We start from the raw sequence: 22,838 nt of genomic DNA, 5'->3' as shown, positions 1-22,838 counted from the left end.
CAACAAAGGGTATATAACAAAGTATTGAGAAACTTTTGTTATTGACCAAATACTGATTTTCCACCATAATTTGCAAATATATATATTAAAAATCCTACAATGTGATTCTGTTTTTTTTTCCCCTCATTTTGTCTGTCATAGTTAAAGTGGACCTATGATGAAAATTACAGGCCTCTCTCATCTTTAAGTGGGAGAACTTGCACAATTGGTGGCTGACTAAATACTTTTTTGCCCCACTGTATGTGTTTTTAGAGAGGTCCAACCAACTTTATGATAGAGGATGTCGTGGTGAGTGTCAAAACTGTCCTAAGTTATAAAACGAAGTGCGCTATGATACATTGTGTCCAAGGGCTTGAAAACACTTATCTGCATTCATGTATTTAATATCGCCATAATCTATAACAGGAATGAATGTAGACTAAATGATCTGTTTTCTACTATTTAATGAAAGGCTCGCCCTATTCCTACAGAAGAAGCTTAACTTTGTTCTTAATTTCTTAACTAACTCGTCAACATGCTTTTTAAAAAGATAGCTTTTCGTTAATCCAGATGCCCAGATATTTATAGGCTGGGACACGATCAATGGGGGCACAATCTAACGTACTCATGCACAAATAATCAGTTATATTATTACATGATTTGGAAAATAACATGTACATGTACTAGGTTTTACCAGCAATTAGTACCAACTTCAGGTCAACAAGGCTTTCTACAAGGTAGTAAAAACAGATTGAAGAGTCAGCAGAGCCTGAGCTGCCGTAGGGGCAGTACCGTATACAACAGTATCATCTGCATACATATGAACGTTACAGTTTTGTACAGATAGACCAATGCTGTTAATATAAATAGTGAAAAGAACTGGACCAAGAATCGAACCCTGTGGGACACCTTTTGTTATGTCTAGAAATCCTGATTTAACGCCTTCAGTAAGTACACACTGTGGTCTGTCGTTTAAATAATTATATCAGCTACAAGCTGCCCGATCTAAACCAAGTGTGGAGCATTTCTGAGTAAATAAGATGTGATCCACGGTGTCGAAAGCCTTGGACAGGTCAATTAAGAGGGCAGTACAGCGTTTCTTCATATCAAACCATTTATGACATCATTTAAAACCATAGAAGTAGCAGAGATGGTACTATGACCTGGTCTGAAATCCTGACTGTTTTACATTCAGAAAATATGTTGCAGTTTACAGGGATCTAACCTGAGTATTGATCAATGATTCCAGGATTTTTGCTAGGCAAAAGAGTTTGGATATGGGAAGATAATTATTTTGATCACTCGGGTCCCCACCTTTGTCAAGGAAGCACATGGGCAGCCTTCCAATCTCTAGGGATAGTATTCAATATAATTGTGAAGCTAAAAATATGTGTTATTGCTTCCGAAATCAATGGAGCAGACAGCTGTAATATGCAGGGATGAAGCATATCAGCCCAGTAGATGTTTTAACATCAAACATAAGTAGTTGTTCCAATACATCAGAAGTAGACAGTTGTTCCAGAGAGTACAAGGATTCACTGGGGGTTGTCTGGCCCTCTATCAAGATGACTAGAGGATGGGAGAAGAATGAGCAGTTTACTGACACCCGGGTCTATTAAACCAAGATTTCCTTCAAATAAAAAACCAATGCACATAAAATATTGGTTTAAAAGCATCTCGTTTTTTCAAGAACGATGTCAGAGTTCAATATAACTTGCTTGGATCGGGAAGGAGAAGAATTTCCACGCTTTAACGCCTTAACTGTTTTCCAAAATGTAGATTAATCACCAGCAGAGTCAGCGATAGAGTTTTTTTTATACTAAGGACTCATTTATTTCTCAGTTGCCTGAAAAGCTGCCAGTCCACAACAGCATTAGTTCGTCTAGCTTTGGCCCAGGCATGGTTTCTTGTTCTAAAGATATCTGAAAGTACTGTAGAAAACCATGGATTTTATTTTTTTTATTGTCTATAGCGTTTAAAGGAGCGTGTTTATTTGCCAGTGATATAGGAACAGATGAGAAATGCTCAAGAGCTAATTCAGTCATACATAAACGCTTGGGGAGAAAAGTTTAAAAAAATGTCTCTTCCTAATAATACGAGGATCAGAATTATGCTCTCTGGAATTTCTAATACAGGCTATAGGGCAATGATAACTAAGGTCACTTGCAAACACACCAACAGAATTGTACTTATGAGGGTTATTTGTGTGAATGAAATCAAATAATGAGGATCAATCTCGATTTTTCACTTTTACCCGAGTGGGTTTTGTGATTATCTGGGTTAAATTAAGATCAAGACAAATGTTCTTAAAAGTTATCTGAGATGGGTATCAGCCAGTCTAGGTTAAAGTAACCTAAGACCACCAGTTCAGATGATAGCTGAGCATTTAATTTTTTTTCTATGATACTAAATTGCATCAACTAAAGTAGCAGGAGGCTTATACACTCCAGCAACAAATACATGCACATTTTGTCTTATGGTCACATCTAAAACCAGGATTTCACATTTCTGGGGTATAGTGATATTAAGAGCACAAGATGCTACAAAAGCAGATTTCACATTGCCACCCTCAACCTTTTCTCTGCCTGTCACATCAAAAATGTTGTAATTAGAAATGTCAATATCCATGATAGAATCATTTAACCATGTCTCTGATAAAACAAGAATGTCTGTGTTCGTGTCATGCATCCAGATATCGATAAAGTCCATCTTAGACATCATACTTCGCACATTTAAATGTAACAAACCCAGCCCTTTGCGAGACTTAAAAACAGCAGAGGTGTCCATATTTACCCTAACCGGGTCGTTATAAACTTGATCATTAGGTAAGTCAGGAGATTTCATAGGAATTGAAATGAAGTTATCAAAGCTTGCCCCGATGGGCCTGCGGCTGCATCTATTTGGTGGCTGTTTAAAACCTTTTGAAATTAAGACGGGTAATGTAGATTTCCTTGACTAGAGTATTTAACGGCGGAAACAGTTGGATGTGTGAGGGTGGTTGGGATAACATGGATAGAGTGCGGGTTATATCCCAGTCAGTTTCTCAGAGCAGCCTTAAAATAAGCCCCGGGATAGTTTGGCTGAATTCCATTCCTTTGTTATCAATAAAGACAACATTGACAGAGTTACAGTAACTCTTTAGCCAGATCTGAAGTGATAGCAACCAACTGAATCTACCATATCCATGTCTCTTCGTGGGTATGTGACCCGATATAATAGGACGCTTGTTTAGGTATTGCAGTTTTGCAATTAGTTCCGGTGTCCGTACGCCCTGAGGAAGACAGCAGGGACAGTGGCTCAAAACAATTATTTGAGAGTTTGTCACGACTCTACCGGAAAAAAATGGAACGCTGGGGTGCAGGTCTCTTCCTCCTCCTGGATCCAATCACACTCCATTCACGCCCGTCAGGGGTAGAGTTGATAGCATCCAACTTTTGGCTAGGTTCAGAAGCCCGTAGCGTGGGGAAATGCTAAAGATCCATAAAAGTTCCATTACAGTTGTGTCATTGAAAAGAGGCATCAACAAATGCGGTTAAATGTGAGGCGTCCTTATTCAAACTTAGACGCTCGTCTAGATGTTTAATTTCCTCAAGTAAAGTAATGATCCTCTTCTTGACAGCATTTAGTTCGTGGCATTTGACACAGGTGAAGTTTTCAGAAACATCCTTAAATCAAATAAAATGTTACATGTCACATGCACCGAATACAACAGGTTTAGACCTTACAGTGAAATGCTTACTTACAAGCCCTTAATTAACCAACAATGCAGTTTAAAAAAATACCTACAAAAAATAATAATAAGAAATAAAAGTACTAAAAAGAGCAGCCGTAAAATAACAATAGCGAGGCTATATACATGGGGTACCGGTGCAGAGTCAATGTGCGGGGGCACAGGTTAGTCGAGGTAATTGACATAATATGTACATGTAGGTAGAGTTAAAGTGACTATGCATAGATAATAACAGAGAGTAGCAGCGGCGTCAAAGAGGGGGTGGGGACAATGCAAATACTCGGGGTAGCCATTTGATTAGATGTTCAGGACTCTTATGGCTTGGGTGTAGAAGCTGTTTAGAAGCCTCTTGGACCTAGACTTGGCGCTCCGGTACCGCTTGTTGTGTGAAGCAGAAAGAGTAGTCTAACTAGGGTGGCTGGATATTTGATTTAATGGCCTTATGGTCGGCAATAGAGTCAAAGGAGTTTTCACTGCTTTCTGTAGAAGCAAGAGAACACCCTTTCCTCAATTCACGAATTACTAATTAATAACTTCACCATGCTCAAAGGGATATTCAATGTCTGCTTTTTTTCATTTTTACTCATCTACCAGTAAATGCCCTTCTTTGCGAGACATTGGAAAACCTCCCTGGTCTTTGTGGTTGAATCTGTGGTTGAAATTCACAGCTCAACTGAGGGACCTTAAAAAGTAATTGTATGTGTGAGGTACAGAGATGAGGTAGTCATTCAAAAATCAAGATAAACACTATTATTGCACACAGAGTGAGTCCATGCTACTTATTATGACACTTGTGAAGCACATATCTACTCCTGAAGTTATTTAGGCTTGCCATAACAAAGGGGTTGAATACTTGACTCAATAAATTGCAGCTTTTTGTTTTTAATGAATTTGTAAAAACTTTGAAAAACATAATTCCACATTGATTTTATGGGTGTTGTGTAGGCCAGTGACACACAATCTAAATGGAATGTATTTTAAATTCAGGCTGTAACACAACAACATTTGGAAAAAGTTAAAGGGTGTGAGTACTTTCTGAAGGTCCACTTTTTCATACTAAAATAATGCAGAAACACATACAGACAGACATAGATAGACAGCCTGTGCATGTGAGCATGGGCCTATGTCGAGTCAAAAAAGGGAGGACGAAATACCTGCATGTTTAATCATGCCCCTTCATGTGAGTAATTCTAATGGCCTACAGCTAGCGGTCTATGGCACTGCATCTCAGTGCAAGAGGTGCCACTACAGTCCCTGGTTCGAATCCAGACTGGTAGCAGGATTAATAATAAACAATATAGCAGTTGGCCCCATTACTGACTTTTCTTTCTTGCCTCTCTATATCCCCCTTGCCTCAAGTTCATACTCAAATGTGCTGAATTGGCATGACTGTTAAGGGTCCAATAGGGTTGCCAATTATTTCTCTCTCTCTCTCTCTCTCTCTGTGAGAGCATTATTTGGGAGAGCACAGTTCATGTGAGTTCCAGACAGCTGGGCTCACCCAGCACAGACTTTACATCCAAACAGAGAGGTTCTTTCTTTTCTCTGTATTCAGCCCAGTACTGATAATCACTGCATTAAACCATGATGTCAATTTTCCCCATTCACAGCTCTCTCTGCTCAGCCAATGACACTCACCGAATCCACGGGGGGAAAAAACTATTTTGTGTTTCAGTGTAAGCCCGATGGATAGTTTTATCCTATACTTTAATAGATTGGGATTGTTTTTCAAAACCAGCATCGTCCTTAGGTAAATGTTGTTAAGTTATCATTACTGTGCAGAATATGAACCTGCAATGTATGCTTGTGTGGAGTATAATTATCCTCATGATTATGATAAATTAAACCATGGTGTTGTGTGTATTCAGCTTATTTTTGTATTGAGATATACCATGGGAAACTGCATCTTATTAACACCGAAGGTGTAACTTCCGAAGTTAGTGACACTGCATATGTTTCAGGAGTTAAATGACGATACCATAAAATACAAAATATGCACTAATTGTTCCATCCCTGTGGTTTGGAACACTAGCTGCCTACTCAGGCAGTGACCTGGTTAATCATTCTTCAACCATGTAGAATCATAGTGCTAGCTGGAATTTTGCACCGCCTTGACTTTCCTTCCAATACCAAAACGGTTTTGAGTGCCTTGACAACATCACACCTGGGTGGCAGACAGACAGCACATGAAAAGTGGGGCGACCTCAACGGAGAGATGGAGAGATAAAAGGCCAACATAGATGGGACTCTCGTTCTTCTTCAAAATACAGAAAGGTAGACACAACAGAATGTCCTCCCAAGTTGCTTCCCATCAGCTAGAGGAAGCGGTGTTCTTGATAAGGACTCCCATCCACTTGAGGGAAATAATAAGAATGTCTGCTCATTCCAGAGGCCTTTACTTTCGAAATAATATATAGACCCGGAATTTGAAGCCTCGATAATGTATCTTTGTGATGTTATACTCTGTTATGCTCTATTTCGTGGAGTTTGGCGTGAAGATATGGTTTCTGCATGTACACACAGCTCTGGCTCTGGGCATAGAGCCAGGTTCTTTTCGTTTATTTTTTCACTTTGTCAAGGCCACAGCTGTCTTGTCTGAAAGGGATGTGTCCTCCTAACATTTAACTCTTCCCTCACTGCTATGGCCAGATAGTCCAACTTCAGTGTAGGGGAGAGTGGGGTAAATTGAGCCATTTTTTACAAATCAAATTTTATTTGTCACATACACATGGTTAGCAGATGTTAATGCGAGTGTAGCGAAATGCTTGTGCTTCTAGTTCCGACAATGCAGTAATAACCAACAAGTAATCTAGCTAACAATTCCAAAACTACTACCTTTAGACACAAGTGTAAGGGGATAAAGAATATGTACATAAAGATATATGAATGAGTGATGGTACAGAGCGGCATAGGCAAGATACAGTAGATGGTATTGAGTGCAGTATATACATATGAGATGAGTATGTAAACAAAGTGGCATAGTTAAAGTGGCTAGTGATACATGTATTACATAAAGATGGAGTGGATGATATAGAGTACAGTATATACGTATACATATGAGATGAATAATGTAGGGTATGTAAACAATATATTAGGTAGCATTGTTTAAAGTGGCTAGTGATATATTTTACATAATTTCCCATCAATTCCCATTATTAAAGTGGCTGGAGTTGAGTCAGTGTGTTGGCAGCAGCCACTCAATGTTAGTGGTGGCTGTTTAACAGTCTGATGGCCTTGAGATAGAAGCTGTTTTTCAGTCTCTCGGTCCCAGCTTTGATGCACCTGTACTGACCTCGCCTTCTGGATGATAGCGGGGTGAATAGGCAGTGGCTCGGGTGGTTGTTGTCCTTGATGATCTTTATGGCCTTCCTGTGACATCGGGTGATGTAGGTGTCCTGGAGGGCAGGTAGTTTGCCCCCGGTGATGCGTTGTGCAGACCTCACTACCCTCTGGAGAGCCTTACGGTTGTGTGCGGAGCAGTTGCCGTACCAGGCGGTGATACAGCCCGACAGGATGCTCTCGATTGTGCATCTGTAGAAGTTTGTGAGTGCTTTTGGTGACAAGCCAAATTTCTTCAGCCTCCTGAGGTTGAAGAGGCGCTGCGGCGCCTTCTTCACGATGCTGTCTGTGTTGGTGGACGCTCTTCAGTTTGTCTGTGATGTGTACACCCAGGAACTTAAAACTTACTACCCTCTCCACTACTGTTCCATCGATGTGGATAGGGGGGTGTTCCCTCTGCTGTTTCCTGAAGTCCACAATCATCTGCTTAGTTTTGTTGATGTTGAGTGTGAGGTTATTTTCCTGACACCACACTCCGAGGGCCCTCACCTCCTCCCTGTAGGCCGTCTCGTCGTTGTTGGTAATCAAGCCCACCACTGTTGTGTCGTCCGCAAACTTGATGATTGAGTTGGAGGCGTGCGTGGCCACGCAGTCGTGGGTGAACAGGGAGTAGAGGAGATGGCTCAGAACGCTCCCTTGTGGGGCCCCAGTGTTGAGGATCAGCGGGGTGGAGATGTTGTTGCCTACCCTCACCACCTGGGGGCGGCCCGTCAGGAAGTCCAGTACCCAGTTGCACAGGGCGGGGTCGAGACCCAGGGTCTCGAGCTTGATGACGAGCTTGGAGGGCACTATGGTGTTAAATGCCGAGCTGTAGTCGATGAACAGCATTCTCACATAGGTATTCCTCTTGTCCAGATGGGTTAGGGCAGTGTGCAGTGTGGTTGAGATTGCATCGTCTGTGGACATTTGGGCGGTAAGCAAATTGGAGTGGGTCTAGGGTGTCAGGTAGGGTGGAGGTGATATGGTCCTTGACTAGTCTCTCAAAGCACTTCATGATGACGGAAGTGAGTTTAACTCAGTTAGCTTTCTCGGGAACAGGAACAATGGTGGCCCTCTTGAAGCATGTGGGAACAACAGACTGGGATAGGGATTGATTGAATATGTCCGTAAACACACCAGCCAGCTGGTCTGCGCATGCTCTGAGGGCGCGGCTGGGGATGTCGTCTGGGCCTGCAGCCTTGCGAGGGTTGACACGTTTAAATGTTTTCCTCACGTCGGCTGCAGTGAAGGAGATTCCGCATGTTTTAGTTGCGGGCCGTGTCAGTGGCACTGTATTGTCCTCAAAACGGGCAAAAAAGTTATTTAGTCTGCCTGGGAGCAAGACATCCTGGTCCGTGACGGGGCTGGTTTTCTTTTTGTAATCCGTGATTGACTGTAGACCCTGCCACATACCTCTTGTGTCTGAGCCGTTGAATTGAGATTCTACTTTGTCTCTATACTGACGCTTAGCTTGTTTGATTGCCTTGCGGAGGTAATAGTTAGACTGTTTGTATTCGGTCATGTTTCCGGTCACCTTGCCCTGATTAAAAGCAGTGGTTCGGGCTTTCAGTTTCACGCGAATGCTGCCATCAATCCACGGTTTCTGGTTTGGGAATGTTTTAATCGTTGCTATGGGAACGACATCTTCAACGCACGTTCTAATGATCTCGCTCACCGAATCAGCGTATTCGTCGATGTTGTTGTCTGACGCAATACGAAACATATCCCAGTCCACGTGATGGAAGCAGTCTTGGAGTGTGGAATCAGATTGGTCGGACCAGCGTTGAACAGACCTCAGCGCGGGAGCTTCTTGTTTTAGTTTCTGTCTGTAGGCAGGGATCAACAAAATGGAGTCTTGGTCAGCTTTTCCGAAAGGAGAGCGGGGCAGGGCCTTATTTGCGTCGCGGAAGTTAGAATAGCAATGATCCAAGGTTTTTCCAAGGACTTGAGTTCCTGTATGTTGTTGTGGCCACACCACGCCATGTTAACCATGAAGCATACATATTCTCCGCGCGATGCGTGGAGAAACCAGCTGGCTGCACCGACTCCGATAGCGTCTCTCCAGTGAGCCATGTTTCCGTGAAGCAAAGAACGTTACAGTCTCTGATGTCCCTCTGGAATGCTACCCTTGCTCGGATTTCATCAACCTTGTTGTCAAGAGACTGGACATTGGCGAGAAGAATGCTAGGGAGTGGTGCACGATGTGCCTGTCTCTGGAGTCTGACCAGAAGACCGCTTCGTTTCCCCCTTTTACGAAGTCGTTTTTTTGGGTCGCCGGCTAGGATCCATTCCGTTGTCCTGGGTGAAAGGCAGAACACAGGATCCGCTTCGCGAAAGTCATATTCTTGGTCGTACTGATGGTGAGTTGACACTGCTCTTATGTTCAGTAGTTCTTCTCGACTGTATGTAATGAAACCTAAGATGACCTGGGGTACCAATGTAAGAAATAACACTTAATTCACCATCACTCTGTCAAGGTAAATATAATATTCATTCTAACAAATATATCTACATATATTTCAGGATGTTGTGTATCCCTGGAAATAATGAGAATGAATGTAAACACTACAGTTTTGGAAACATAGCTTATCCAAAAAATGCTGTCTCTTGGCACAACTTACCCTGGGTATGGGGTAAATTTTGCGGAGGGACAGGGTATGTTGATCCACCAACACATTTCAGTACTGAATATAATTTTTATTTCTCAAACACAATAACTTGGTCTTTTAATAATTTAAAGAATATTTTAACACAGTCTTAACAACTAAACCAACACTTTGTTCTTTTAAAAACCCTTTTAACATAGGCCAGGTCTGGTGTTACCTCATATCCCAGCAATAATGCCTTGTATTACGCCTGGGAAGAAACACTTCAATTTGCCATGGGCTCAACCTACTCCAAGGCAAACATTTAAGCCCACACAGCTACAAGAAGGGACTTTCATGCTAGGTTCAGGACCTCATACTGGAGCTTATAGAGACCCAAATGGATGTATAGAACAATCTTAAAATTAGATATTTTGGTTTAGATACAAACATCATGAAACCTCTAACACAAATACATTTTACTTTGTGAAAAAACCTAACTTGCTTACCACTTTTTTTCCCATGTGGTTTCTTCCTTCAGACTCCATGAAATTATGACCTCTTCCAAAATATTTGGGCAAATTATTAATTTTGTGTATGGTTTACCTAGAAACAAGGGATGGCTCAACTTACCCCATTCTCCCCTACCATGGCATAAAGTGAAATTAAGAAGAGACAGTCATGTTCACTTTGTGACTGAACTTGACCCATAATTACATTTCCAATTGTAGACACAAAGAGGTATGCCTATAGGCCTAAGGCTTTCTGTCAGGTTAGAATGCAAGCAAATTAAAAGGTTTAGCCAGAGGCGTTCTGTGCACAGCCGAAGTCAATAATCTTATAAAGCCGATTTAATGAAAGCTTTGGGTCGCTAACTAAACACTTTGCCTGAGAACCTTTTTGAAACAACAAACAGGGATTTCCAGCACAGGATTTAGATGGGAGTGATACAGAAATTTGGCACATATCTCATGATCACTGGACCCCCGAAAGGCCTGTTGCACAGTACTCGTTCTATTCTGTCTTTCTGTCGCGCACACACACATTTACATTTGAGTAATTTAGCAGATACTCTTATCCAGAGCGTCATACAGTAGTGAGTGCATACATTCCATACTTTTTTTCCTTCTCCATACTGGTCCCCCGTGGGAATCGAACACCACAACCCTGGCGTTGCAAGCACCATGCTCTACCAACTGAACGCACGCACACGTCACTCCTGCTTTTCAGGTCACTCCTCTCACTCAGACTGACCTGCGTGGAGTTGTATCCAACCTAACAATGACCATGTCACACTTAGTTCCTAGGGTTCACACTCTTCCACATGGAGTGATGAAAGAAGGATAAAGGCAGTGTGAACCCAGACCTAACACAAGCAGCCCATACTCCCATCCATAAATAAGGGTGTATGGGGTGAGGCACCACCGCCATGCACTGGCATGCCAAACATCTGCCCTAGGGATATTTGGTGCAATATGACATCTGCCCGGGGGATAACTAGGGCAATATGACATCTGCCCTGGGGATATCTAGGGCAATATGACATCTGCCCTGGGGATATCTAGGGAAATCGGACAGTTGTCTGTCTATTATGTCATCATCTGTAAATAGATACCTTGTGATGGGAAAAGAAGACAGAAGAATGCCAGATTTGTACCTTGTCAGCTCGGGGATTTGAACTTGCAACCTTTCGGTTACTAGTCCAACACTAACCACTAGGCTACCCTGCCGCCCCTGAAATGGCAGACGAAACCCTGATCTCAAACCACAATTACAGCTCTCAGGAGCTGAATGATTATCCTAACATCAACAGTCATTCTAAAAAGTAAGGAGAGAAAAAGCTCAGATTGCTTTTTTTCTCTTTGTGTTCGTCTTTTCCTTTTTGACCATTTACTATACTGATACAATGGATAGATAGATTTCAAATGGTGCTGTAATAATCCTCTAATGATTTCTCCATGGAAAAATATCTGCTAAAATTCTCACCCCCAGGAAATCAAATGAATGGGAAAAAAGGGGGCATAATGAGAGCAAAACAAGAGCTCTTGGATCCATTTGGTCTGGCAGTCTGCAGCTTATGACCGGGCCAACGACAGACATTTTGTTAAACTGACAACATACTCTACTATTAGCACTAAGGGGACACACGTGCAGAGAAACCGCAGGACGAGGACTAAATAGACTGCTAAAGACAGTGTTAAAAACAGCTTCAGTTCTTCCTGGGTCAAATCATTCCTACAATCTTAAAAATAAAAAAGGTTCTTAAATGGTTCTTCGTTGGCTTGTAAAAGGTTATTTTTGTGGAAAATATAGTTCTTAAGAATGTGAAGTTTCCTGACCCCTGTATTGGTGTGTTGAGATACGATTCCGTCATTTAGCATCAAATATTTTCTGTATTAGGCTACATCATGGTCTGAATTATAATGTTAAGAGGTAGTCCTATAATAGGCTAATGTAATTGATGGCTTCACTTTGGCCAGGCTATTCCTTCTGCATGTGTAGCACATGGGGATGTGTGAAACTTACTCCTCAGCCTGAAGCGTCTGTGGCACTTCGGGAGGGTGGTTACATGCGCTAGTAAGGCAGAGGTCCTGGATTCAAGCCTCATTGGAGGAAGTGATACTTTCGAAGGAAGCAACGTGATGTCTTTTACACATAAACATATTAATGTTTAGGCTAGGGGTACTCCAATATTATTACATTTTTTTGTGTGAGTATGCTAGTGCTTTCTCGTTTCACCACAATGGGAAGGAGAAAGCATTCTCACACACGTATCACTTGAGTCCAACATGTTGCGGATTAAGTTCAGAATTACACAATTTCATGTGCACAACATTTAAATACCTCTATCACTATACTGAGAGCTTGCCATTTCTAAAAAGACATATTTTGGTGTTTTTGGACAACACAACGAGGATGAGGAAGTCTATTCGAGTGCGGTACGTTTCTCAAGTGTCTGGACCCTTCTATAACATGCCATTTACATCAACAATAGAGATTTGATTAAAAAAAATTGTGAACCAATTATTTAATAAACGAGCAAAAATACTATATAATAAACATCAGATTTTAAGAACAGTGACTGAATAAAAGCCACCACCAACATAAGCATCTGTTATTTTACAATAATTTGCTTTAAATTATATTTAAAGATTGCATGAGGTCATACACATCAACCTTTTCTCCATGTCCTCCTCCTGCTCCTCCTTGACTTTCTATATTTGTCCTGCAATCTAGTGGATTAGCCTAGCCTGCTAACCTGACTGTAGAGGGGAGTGCAGGCCCACTAGATTTCGGTGGCCATCCTTCCACCAAATCCAGATAATATAATATAATATATTACCACAGAGTTTCTAAACCCAGTTGCCCAACATCGCAATACTTCTGGGAACGCTTCACAAAGCAGACTCGACAGACAAGCCTGGGATTTGGGAATCCAATGAGATGTGATTTTTTCCCCATTAATTCTTCCTTAGTACTAATTCTTCAGACTATTACTGTACTGACATTGTATATATGTGGAATACTTAGGAAACAGGGATTTAAATCCACTCCACTGCATCTCAGTGCTAGAGGCGTCACTACAGAACCTGGTTTGATTCCAGGTTCGATTCCAGGCTGTATCACAACTGGCTTTGATTGGGAGTCCCATAGGGCGGCGCACAATTGACCCGTGCGTCATCCGGGTTAGGGTTTGGCCAGGGTAGGCTGTCATTGTAAATAAGAATTAGTTCTTAACTGGCTTGCCTAGTTAAATAAAAAATAAATAAAGAGAAACTGCTGATGTACAACCAAATGTCAAAATGGCACCTTACAACTATTCTAACTCTCATCAGTAAGTTGAGACCCCGACTGAGTTCAACATCAATAATAACGGATTTTTTAAAAATGGGTCGGGGGCCCATTTTATGCCCATGCTCGGCCCGGTTAGTAGCCATTGACAGCAGTAGCTATTTTAGCATGACAGTCCTGAAGTTAAGGGAAAGGTGAGGTCATGTATTGTACATTCAATGTGTCTATTTAGGAGCCTTGACCTTGGCTAGCTCTCGTTGGTAGAGAAATGGACCATTTATCAAACTCAAGAGACAGCTGCTAGGCTAGCTAGCTGCCACAGCCTATTAAAATGTGCGAAGGGACTGCTACTGAGTGACAAATGTAGTCAAAATGTCAGTGGGAGAATAAAACAAAGTTGTAGAGGGGGAGCACAGTGAGGCATACATGAGTATTGAGGGATGGAGATTGAGGGAGACAATGGAGATATTGTTTCCTAAATTAGTAGCATGAGTTGGAATGTAAGGAAGCTTGCTATGACATAGATTTTCTTTCCCTTGTGTGTTCACTAGAGCAGAATCAAGTTTGTCATAAAAGTACTTTTATCTTCAGATAGAGTATAGAGTGATGAAGTGCAAATTCCTTTTATGGGTTACTTTTTAACCCAAATATACAGTTGTGTAACTTTTTGGCCTTGGAGATATTGACTATGTAGAATGTCACTAGCGGAGCTGGTAAAACAATATTGCGTTTTGTTTCACCATATATTGTGCGAAAGGCGGTTGTTCAAGCAAAGTTGGGGGTGTCCAGGCCCCTCTGTAAACCCATTTCAATCCAGGAATAATTCATATTAAATTAAACCATTGAGAACATACTAAGCAATAGCTACAAAACATACATTGTGTTTTTGATTGTGCTTGTCTGGATAAGAAAGAACACTTACATTTGGACCATTTTGTTAATGCCTTAACCATACACGCCAACAGTTAATTCCAATGCCCTTCTCAACCTCCTTAACTACTAGCTAATGTCTGGTGGACAAATAGGGAAAGAACCTGGCACCACAGCAAACCAGGGCAACACTCCAAACAAAATGTTCCATGGCGAATGTAGCTCTTCCTATAACAGGAATCCAAACAGGAATGGCCTGGTCAGGCCCAACATGCAGCCAGAATGGGCAGAGAGGAAATGACTAGAGACAAGAAAGGGCAGGGTGGGTAACTAATGTCCATGTCTGGACACAGGCACCATCTGAGCGACAGGGTTAGCACATTATAACGTGGCATTTTCAGTTTATGTTCTGTTACCCTCATTGAGTTTTTGGATTTTAAAAATAGCCGTCTCCTAGTTTCCTATGATGATGTGGCGCCACATTACAGCTGTTGATGAGTTGCTGGACTTTAAATATCTGCTCTTAGCCAACCACAAAGCTTAAATTAGCCTCTTGGCCTCTGGAGATTGATCAATATCGCTCTCTGGTGTCTTGGCATTCCACTGAACATATGGGCACTATTTGAAGGATGACGCCATACTGTATAGCTGCTGTCTTGCGAGCTCTGACCCAACTTTGCTATTTTGTCATTCTTTTGGCATTTATCTTTACTTTTTGGCACAAAATGTATCCACCACCGTTTCTGATGCTGTTCAAATGTTTTTTGTCAATCTTCTGAACATCAGATTGCCAGTTACTAACCCCAATTCCGGCTTCAACTTCAACTCAACTTCCAACCCAATTTTTGGGCTATTCAAGAGGAAATGCAAATGAATAGGCAGGAGAGCGGGAGACCTGGTGAGATTAAGGTGAAGAGAAAACTGGCCACCACTTCCCTTCCCTTCATTCTATTTGCCAATGTACAGTCACTTGATAATAAGATGAATTACCTCCGATCACGAATTCGATTTTCAACGGGACTCTCGTAACTGCAATATTCTTTGCTTTTCTGAAACATAGCTTTCAGACAAGATACCCCCCATGGCCATCCAACTCAATAGATTCAATATTCACAGAGCAGACAAGACATTGGAGTCAGGGAAATAGGGGTGTGCTGGCTCTAGTTGAATACCTGATGGTCAAATGCCAACCCTTCTACCTCCCAAGAGAGTGTTCAGCTGTTATTGTTGCTGCAGTACATATTCCACCTCAGGACAGGAAAAACACCAAGCTGGCACTAAACAAATTGTAAGAGGCTATAAACAAGCAGGAAACCATACACCTGGAGGCTGCTTTCCTTCTTGTGTCATTAAGACAAGTAATGCCCAACTTCCATCAATGTGTTTTCTTTGCCACTAGGGGCGATAAAGTCCTAGACCAGTTTCTCTACCCCAGCGTTTCCCAAACTCGATCCTCTGGACCCAAGAGGGGCACATTTAGGTTTTTCCCTAACACTACACAGCTGATTCAAATGATCAAAGCTTGATGATTAGTTGAATCAGCTGTCTAGTGCCAGGGCAGAAAACAAAGCATGCCCCCCTTGGGGTCCCGAGGGCCAAGTTCGAGAAACCCTGCTCTACCCACAAGCGAGCATACAAGGCCCTCCCGCACCCCCATTACTCCTGCATCCTTTCTAAGACCAGAAGATTAAACAGGAAGTACTCAATACGTTCTCCATTGAGGAATGGTTTTACGAATCGGAGGCTAGTGTAATGAATGTGAAACGGCTAGCTTAGTTAGCGGTGGTGCGCGCTAAATAGCGTTTCAATCGGTGACGTCACTTGCTCTGAGACCTTGAAGTAGTAGTTCCCCTTGCTCTGCAAGGGCCCGGCTTTTGTGGAGTGACTGTTGTTGATGTGTGCAGAGGGTCCCTGGTTCGCGCCCGGGTATGGGCGAGGGGACGGTCTAAAGTTATGCTGTTACACTATGCTACAAGACTGCTTTGCTAGCACTGACTGGAATATGTCCCGAGTCCCCACCGATAGCATTAACGAGTTAACCACCTCAGTCACCGGCTTCATTAGGGAATGATTCGCCAACGTTGTCCCCACAATGAAGGTTTTCTGCTTTCCCAATCAAAAGCCCTGGATTAACACTGAGGTTTGTGCTAAGCTAAAGGACAGGGCTACCGCACACAGGGCTATTGCAGTCAACCCAGAGGCTATAGCTGAGGACAGGAACAAGTACAATAAGTCCCGCTATGACCACGACAGTCATCAAACGAGCAAAAGAACAATATAGGAACAAGGTGGAATCCTACTACACAGGCTTACTTCCTCGTGTTCTTATTATTTTTACTTTTTGTTCTACCTGACTATTTTTTTCTATTACAAGCAAGAAAAGCATTTCACTGTGCTTGTTGACGTGACAATAAAAACTTGAAACGAATTAGTCCAATGCTAAGAGTACAGGTTGGTGAACTGTTGTTCTCTAATGACCTGTTACTATTATACACCATTAGACATGTCAACATGTATTATTCTTAGCAGTAACCATTTGATTTGAACATGGTGAGTTTTAGCTAGAAGGGATACACATTGTCAGAATTGACCAGAATTTACTTTTTGTGGCAGCCAGCAAGAGAGAGAGAAACAGAGAGAGAGAGAGAGAAAGAAAACGAGAGAGAGAGAGCAAGAGAGAGAGAAACAGAGAGAGAGAGAGAAAGAAAACGAGAGAGAGAGAGCAAGAGAGAGAAAGAAAACAAAAGAGAGAGAGCAAGAGAGAGAGAGGGTGCGAGAGAGAGAGCGAGAGAGAACATGATGAAAGAGAGAACTCTGCTGTCATCTTGTGTTCTGTTGGAGGACTTGTCTTCACCCATTTACTCTGGTCTATGTCCTCACCAAGACTTTGTCTGCATCTCAAAAGTCTCAAGTGGCTGTCTCTCCTCATCTTTCCCTCACTGATAATTGGAAAATGCCCCGTAGTTGTCTACCACATCGCTTTAACCTATCCTGTGTCTTCACATTAATTCAGAGGGAGAGAAGTCGAAGTTACTGATTTGGATTGAAAGACTGTTAATTTGACGTGTTCTTGGCCAAACATATCCCCAAGGCAGGAAAGCACACACAAAATATTCTGACACAAAATCATTGTCAGCATTTCCCAACAACAGCATGTTATACATAGAGGGAAATCCAAGGACCGCTGTGTGTTGAAAGAGAGAATGCATTTTACATGAAATAAAATATGTTTTTCAGCTAGCTACTCTTATCTGGTCTAAATCATCATAGTGATGTAGCATTTTGCACTTGTGGGATTGTTTCCATGGTGACCACCTAGATGTGGGAAGTCGTGCTTCGATTTGAACACTCACGCAGTCAAGACTTTTCCGGCATGGAGAATAACACTCACTATGAATCCACACTGAATATGTTGATACACAACAAAACAAAACTCACAGTAAGCCTCTTTTCACACATATTCTAAATACCAAAAACATCCAAGACAAAATGAATAGAATTCTCCCTCAAACAAGAACTAATTTGTATTAACAAATATGAGAAACAGAGACCTACTCAATGTATGTACAGTTCAGTGTATATCAATCTGAAAAACAGGGGACATGCATTCAGTGAATGTCTTAAATCAATGGAGTTCCATCCTATAGTGTAAACCTATGCAGTTTTGTGGCACTTCATAATTGCTAGCCTATTGGGAGGTGAGGGACTGGCGATGACGTGACGGTGACCTCCACATGTGATACGCTCCAATCTCCCAGGACTGACTCCTTTTGTGCCATAAACTGACAGTGACAGACTGACAAAAACTGAATCCTTCAATTCACGTTTCTAGACCGACCTCGATCTCTGAGCTTTTCTTCATTCTTTCTCTCTGTAGAATTGGGGAGAAAAATGGATGCATTCAGTTGGTGCACTTTTATATCACCTTTGCTAAGATATGTCTCATTCAAATCATTCCACTGAGTCCTGTTATCTCATATTTTCCATTAAAGTGTTTAGTTCTCGTGGTCTGGGGTGTTTGAGCCACTGTGTTCAGTTCTATATAGGTACACTACAATATTGTATGTTTCAGAGCTGCATATTATATTCTCAATAGGTTCTCAAATGTTGGTTCAGTCCAACACAGAACTTCCGTTGTGATTTCTTGAAATAAAGGCAACATTTGATACGTGGCATCATCTTCCTTTATTTTTGGATCAGTAGAAATGACCGTCTTTGATGGTAATATGGTGTGACATACAATGGTTGAAGTTTTATGTAGCTACTGTTTTACTCAGTCAAATTTATGCAGAACTTGGTTTTGAATTGATGACCTTGTGGCATCAGATGGCTGTCTTGAAAAGTGCATCCTGTCACAAGAACTGAATTAATGAGACGGGACAGTCAGCCAGCGCCGTCATTACTGTTCGATTTCAGTCCTGAATTAGCATATTTGGTCATTTTCACAGTAGTACAATGCCAGGCAAAGATTGTATGATTGACTTGGAAAATAACTGATATTGACCATCCTTTATTGTTAGCTTAGCTTGTTATCAGGCTTATATTTTAGACTTAACCTAATCTGGGTTAATATCATTGTTAGTTAGGAACCTATCGCCTTTTACAAAGACCAAGTCTGAAATTTGATGGACAAATGTATATGTGTCAGTTACATTACCTATGGAGTAATTGACAGAAACATCACCTATTGAGGGCCACACTTGAAAACAATGCTCCAGACAGCCTTCCATTTTGACCCAATCACCAGGGTGACATTCATGCAAATGTCTCTCCCTAATCTCAAAGTTGGCCTCTGAATAAAGAGTAGCCCTCAAAGTAGCACTCTTAAAGTAACCCTCTGAATAAAATATTATTAATAACTGAATCATCATTGGAGTGCAGATTCAATGGCCCCCAAAATACAAAAGATCAAGCGAAAACAGAGGCTATAGTAATTTTACCTTGTCTATCAAAGCCCCCCCACCACCCTCTCCCCTCCAAACCCAGCCAACCTGTTTCCCTTGGTACCTTCCTTAGAGTCAAGTGGCAGAATTCTGATGAACGAGCTGACATTTGGACAGGACAATGCCAATGGCTAAGCCCCTCCCCTCCTTCTAGGGGAGAGTAGAGAATACTAACATTCAGCTCTCCAATAGAGGGTCATTTTTTTTGCCACAATGTGGTGTATTGAACATGACACTCAGCATAGCATAGACCCAGGATTTCAAGGTAAGGAACATCCATCAAGGAAATATCAAGCCAAGATTGCTTACTCCCACGGTTTCCAACGCCAGGTGACGTCATGTTGTGTCTGCATGTTCCAGATTCAGCTGTTGGCTGAGTATGTTGAATGGATCAGGAATTGATTCCATCCATATAGGCACACCATTGCTTCCTTATCATTACGACACAGCCTCTCTTTTTGAAGTATTAAAACGTCACACAAAAAGTTGAAGCTCAAACAGTTACAGATGTAGGATCTTAATTTGACCAGTATTGTCACAGCAAAATAATCCTGCAGCAACAGGATTTGAACGTTTATTCCATAATGTTGCTTGATCAGTGGTTAGGATATTAGATGGCCAAAAGTAAGCTACATGAAAAGTGCAATACTGTTAATATAACCTGTGTTAGTGTGGGTTTTCAGTGAATTTATGTAAATCACAAAGCTCAAAGGAAAATTCTCAGAAACAAGAGTGATCAAATTAAGATCCTGCATCATTTGTATGAGAAATTGTCACCCATTATTTTATTACTGTATGTGAGAAAAATAAATTGCTGTCTGCATGATGTCATTATGACATCAATTTGATTCCATCAAGAAATGCATCCCTGTCATCTTGTGACCAACAGTCAGTTTGAAAAGGATTACATTTGGATAATGACTCATCCAGAATCTAAAAATGTATGTGGAACATTGTGTAAAGCCAGTGGATAAATGATTAATGTATTAAAGAGTTCATCAACACAGACGCAGGTAGGAAATGAGGAGAGAGCGAGAGGGAGGGTGAGAGAATGAGTGTGTGTGTATGTATGGTGGGCAGAAGAAGAGAGAGGGGAATGGTAGAGGGGGAGAGAGCGAGAGAAATAAGAACGAGAGGCTGGATTCAATCCGTAACGCCAAAGTATCGTGGAAGATCCAATATACATTTTAAAAGGCAATTAAGCCGAAATATGCAGCGTTTACTGTGAATGCAGTCCCTGCAACCGCGAGAACATAGCCCTTAAATGTCAAATCGCAAAAAAAGACCCTAGATCAGATCACACCCATAACTTGCTTACTTCATAAAACGTCCAGCCAGCGTCTGATCCACTCTAAACCACTGGAGGGCAATGTTGTCCTGTATTTCATACCCTACAGCTGGTTACTCTGGTAACACATGGGGAGTTGGGGAGCTATCACAATTAACATGTTTTCAAAGATTTAATTAATCTGAATAATTAATCTGAATATATCACTACAGTTAAGAGAGGTAACGAGACACACCTTCAATAAGAAAAAAACACCTTGTCAAGTACCACAATAACAGAATGCAGATTTCATACCATCTATAGGTAAATGTGCAAGACGCTGTGACAACAAAAACAGTTAAATTAATTTACCATACATAGATGTAATTTCTAGTGAAGATTTAAAGCTGAGAGCACAGAGAGCTGGACTAGGCTATGGGTGTTGAAGTGTGTGATAAGGTCTAGACATAACTCTCAACTGAACAGCATACTGAATGTATTTTTTCAGAAACAGGGAAGAAGGGGAGAAAACTGGGCCGTGTATCCTGTTAAAAGTCACGTGTTATCGTTGGAATGAAGGCAGAGGAAATTTGCTTGAAATGAATAATGTCACACAGTGGCTGTTAAAACGCTAAGAGCTGTGGGTCATATCAAAGTTTAATTCCTGCATGCCACGGCATACGTAATGAGACAAGCTTGCCTCGTTTACTAATACATTATACAAAAGAAAAATGCTGCCACTCCCTGGGGAAATGTTTTTTTTTCAAGAAAAAAGCAGATCTAAACATAGCGATAACAGGAGAACTAACATTGCCATGGAGTATTAAAATAACTTGAAATATGACAGAAAGGGACAAGCAAATCATATCCCTGTTTCTCAAGGAAAGTGAATCCAACTTTGGTGTGTAGAATCAAGCCCACTATTTGCACCCTGTGATGTGACATTAAGAAGCTCTTCTCTTTTAGCGCTGTTACTCTATGGATGAGTGAAGCAGTTCAGTGTCCCTTTGCTGAAAACTGAAAGCCCCTCTTTCCAGACTGGTAAAGTATGTCTATTCCAGACTCTGGCTTAGATGAGGGGGAAAAAAACTGAGTCATACACAGACAGCAACAAGAATCTCCTACTTCCACACAAACCCTATAAGCCCACAATAGTGAAGTGGGAAGGATAAGGGAAGCAAGCCATACTGGCAAAACTAGACCTTATAGGCACTAGGACTCATTAACGCACAAAAAAGCACATCCTCATCCGGAGAGGTGGCTATCTCCAACCCCCCCTCTGACACTTGTCATTCTGAGTGCATTCCCCACTGGGTGACCAGAGGCATAAATAAACCCAGCAATTATCCGTCCGTGGTCCCCATACTTCTCAGTCTCCTTCCACACAGTGGATTAGGGGTGGTTTGTGAATAGAGGCGGAGGTGAGAGGCGTATAGAGGCGGATAGGCTGTTACACAATGGTATCCTGGGTAATTACTGCCACTCTGCTTACAATAGGCGAGGCCCAACAGAGACTCATGACAGTCCATCTTTATCCCTGGCTGTCACCATCATCATCCTCGCCACCGCCATCGGGGCTCAGCTGGCCAGGGCCCAGTGCGTTTTCCTATAACCCCCCGTGGGTGTTCCCAGATACCCAGAGCCTTGGGTGATGAGAGGGGGGAGGGAGGAGGAAATCTTTTCCTAGGTAGTTGTGAGGGGATACAGATCAACTACTGTTGAAAATGTCCTGCATCCACATTCATACACGGGCGTGTGCGTGTGTAAGCTCGCATACATATACACACACAAGCACACACAGGAATATGTGCACACATATCACAGGAGGTCAGTGGCACCTTAATAGGGGAGGACGCGCTCGTGGTAATGCCTGGAGCAGAATCAGTGGAATGGTATCGATGCCATTCCATTCGGTCCGTTCCAGCCATTATTATGAACTGTCCTCCCGTCAGCAGCCTCCACTGACACCCCCCTCCCCCCGTCTATCCCTCATCCACTACAGCAGTGTGTTTGCTGATAAATGGCTGCCTTGCTCATGCATGATGCTGATTCAATTCCACCCTCTCCTCCCCCGCCTCAACACACACACACACACACACACACACACCTTCCATCCCCAGCAAGTCAACTCCCATTGGAGAGAGAGAAGGGAAAGGGAGAGAGAGAGAGGAAGAGTATATGTGAGAAACCAGCTCAAGCCCATGAAAGACTACAGGGAGAATGTACTCCCCTCCGTAAATTCAGAATCTCCTTCTACTTTGTCAGCAGGAAAGGAAAAAACAACCAACCCAAACATGCTCAAATCTTTAAAATAATGGCTGTAGTAGAAAACAAGGCATTCGATCCCCAGGTGC

The sequence above is a fragment of the Oncorhynchus clarkii genome, chromosome 14 (genome assembly GCF_045791955.1).
Source record: "Oncorhynchus clarkii lewisi isolate Uvic-CL-2024 chromosome 14, UVic_Ocla_1.0, whole genome shotgun sequence".
In the NCBI taxonomy this organism is placed as follows: domain Eukaryota; kingdom Metazoa; phylum Chordata; class Actinopteri; order Salmoniformes; family Salmonidae; genus Oncorhynchus; species Oncorhynchus clarkii.
Note: the sequence above shows the minus strand (reverse complement) of the source record.